Source organism: Myotis brandtii, unplaced genomic scaffold, assembly GCF_000412655.1.
Source record: "Myotis brandtii unplaced genomic scaffold, ASM41265v1 scaffold1182, whole genome shotgun sequence".
NCBI lineage: Eukaryota > Metazoa > Chordata > Mammalia > Chiroptera > Vespertilionidae > Myotis > Myotis brandtii.
Window position 1 is genome coordinate 317,445 of NW_005354100.1, and position 3,228 is coordinate 320,672.

A 3,228-nucleotide genomic window follows, 5' to 3' on the forward strand; every position below is an offset into this window, starting at 1 on the left:
AGAGTTGACATTTAATATGATGGGTAGCATAGTATACAGGATAATGATTACACATTTATATAACTTACAAAGTAATCTCCCCAATAAGTCTTGCAGTAAACTGACACCATATATGCACTGAGTGGCCAATTTATTATGACCGGCCAGATTATTATGACCACCCCATTAGTAGTTCGTTGGGCCACTTTTTGCCTTCAATACTGTGTCGATTCTTCTTGGCATTGACTCCACAAGATGTTGAAAGGTTATGCAAGGAATCTAACACCATGCCTGATGAATAGCACTGTCCTGTTCTGTGAGATTTGATGGTTGTGGAACTAGCTGTCTGATGGCTCTTTTAACTTTGTCTCACGAATGCTCAATTGGATTAAGATCTGGTGATTGTGGGGGCCACCTAAGCAAGGTAAAGTCTCCCTCATGTTCTTGAAAGCACTCCTGCACAATATGAGCACCGTGGCATGGCGCATTGTCTTGTTGGAAGAAGCCATCTCCATTGGGATACATCATCAACATGATAGGATGAACTTGATCAGCAACAATACTTCGTTTATAATGGTCTGGCCCTCTAGCAACTTCAGCACGAAATTATAGCTAATTTGCCTACAAATGTCAGGTGGTCATAATTATCTGGCCACTCAGTGTATTTATTAAAAGATTGACTATATTCCCTATGCTGTAGTTTACATCCCCATTTTGTAATGATCAATTTGTACTTCTTAATCCCTTCACCTTTTTCACTCAGCCCCCAACTTCCTTCTGATATTCTGTATCTGTGAGTTTGTTTTCTCTTTTTTAAATTTTGTTTTAAAATTCCACATGTAAGAGAAATCATATGGTGTTTGTTTTTCTCATTTGACTTATTTCACTTAGTATAATAGCCTCTAAGACCTAGAGTCTAGGTCCATCCATGCTTTTACAAATGGTAAGATTTCATTCTTTTTATGGCTGAGTAATATTCCATCGTGTATATATGTACCACATCTTCTTTATCCATTCACCTTTTGATTAGTAAATTTAATCAATTTACATTTAAAGTAATTATTGATAGATATGTAGTTGTTGACATTTTAGTAATTGTTTTCTATTGGTTTTGTAGTTTTTCTCTGTTCCTGTCTTACTCTTTTGCTCTCTTGTATGTTGATGATTTTCTGTAGTGTTGTGTTTGAATTTATCTTTATTTCTTGTAGATTTTTGGTTTGTGGTTACCATGTGCTGCATAATTACCAGGCTGTGTTTATAGCAGTTTATTTTAAACTTATGGTCACTTAAGTTTGAACACACTCTAAAAACACAAATATGTTTACTCAGCTCAACCACATTTACATTTTGTAATTATTTTTTACTTATTTTTTGTGTGTTTGTGTGTATACCTTAATTTACTGTTGTAATTATATATGATCTTCCTACTTTTACATTTTAACCTTTATACTAGCATTAGTATTGGTTGATCTACTGATTTTATTAGGTGTTTGCCTTTGTCAGTAAGAATTTTTCTTTGCAATATTTTCTTATTAATACTTTTATTTATTTTTTTCTTACAAAAAGTCCCTTTAACATTTCTTACAATGCTGGTTTGGTAGTATAAAATCCTTTAGCTTTTTCTTGTCTTGGGATCTATCTGTTCTTTGATACTGAAAAACAGCCTTTCTGGGTAGAGTACTCTTGGTTTAGGATCTTAACTTTCATCATTTGAATACTTCATGCCAATCCTTTCTGGCCTGAAATGTTTCTGTAGAGAAATCAGGTGACAGTCTTACTTATTAATTTATTTTTTATTTATTGATTTTAGAGAGAGAGGAAGTGAGACACAGAGGATGGGAGAGAGAGAGAGAGAGAGAGAGAGAGAGAGAGAGAGATAAGGACCAACTTTATGTGCGTTTGTGTAAATACTTGTGTACTTAAGTGATTTTTTTTTAAAATTGAAGGGTTTTAGAGAGAGGAAGGGGGAGAGGCAAACATTGGATTTGTTGTCACTTATTTATGCATTCATTGGTTTATTCTTTTTTATTTTATTATAGTATAAACACATTTATTTACTAATGAAACACTCAATCTTAATTAAACCAACTCAGAAATAGTTGCATGCAAAATGGTTGTGATAACTGAACACTGTAATGGGGGGAAAAAGCGTGGAGAGATTTGCTCATTGAACTGAGCTTGTTTATTCTCATGGCTAATTCCTGTCTGGAAGGATGATGGAATTCTTACTCCACTTTCTCATAGACCCGAGTACAGTTGACGTTGTTCATGACGCATTCCACCACTAGCTTCCCGCCCTCCAGCCGCCGCTTGATGGTGCTCTCCTTCCCGTCTCACTCGTGGTGCAGACGGTATGAGTTTTCCTGCCATCTGCTGTGGTCTCTTCAAACTTCTCTTCCAGGTTGCATGAGAACTGGGTGGTCTTCAACGTGCTCTTGGTTTTGACGGTGAGGTGTGTGCCGTCGGAAGTGATAACACAGTCTGGCTTGGCCATAGCGCCCATTTTCCGCAGAGCCATTCCCACGCCTAATTCCTTCATGTACTCATCGAAGCCTTTGCTCTCCACTAAGCGCCATCTCCCTACCAGCTGCTGGATGGAGGCCATGGTGGGCGCGGAGTTGCGCGGGACCTGAGCAGAGTGGAGTGCGGTGATGGGAGCATGGCTCATTGGTTGATTCTTGCATGTGCCCTGATCAGGGATCAAACCTGCAACCTTTCTTTTTACTGTTCTGATTTTGTGTTTTTTGCTATATTGTCTTCCAAGTCACTGTTTTGGTCATCTGCTTCATCTAACCTGCTGTTGATTCCTTCTAGTGTATTTTTATTATATTTAAATTAAATTTATTGGAGTGACATTGGTGAACATGATCATATAGGTTTCAGGTGTGAGTTTCTATGTTACAAGATCTGTGTGTTGTACCTTGTTCCCACTAACAATAGTCAAATTTTCTCCCATCTATATCTATAAAAGCCTAATATGCAAATTATCCCCTTGGGAGTTTGATTGGGATATTCGGAGTTTGATTGCTCACTATGATGTGCGCTGATCACCAGGGGGCGGGTGGTGTGGAATGAAGGAAGGCCCCAGCCAGCAGTTGGCAGCTGGAAGGCCCTGATTGGCCCTGATCGCTGGCCAGGCCTAGGGACCCTGTCTGTGCATAAATTTTGTGCACTAGGCCCCTAGTCACCACATAATAGGAGCCCATTTACCCCTCACTGCCTTACCTCTGGCAACCACCACAGTGCTGT

General features: G+C 38.7%; 1 pseudogene; it reads right to left on the reverse strand.

The window, feature by feature from the left end:
* Window positions 1-2,058: 2,058 nt before the first annotated feature.
* Window positions 2,059-2,727, reverse strand: LOC102246695 (annotated as a pseudogene).
* Window positions 2,728-3,228: the final 501 nt, after the last annotated feature.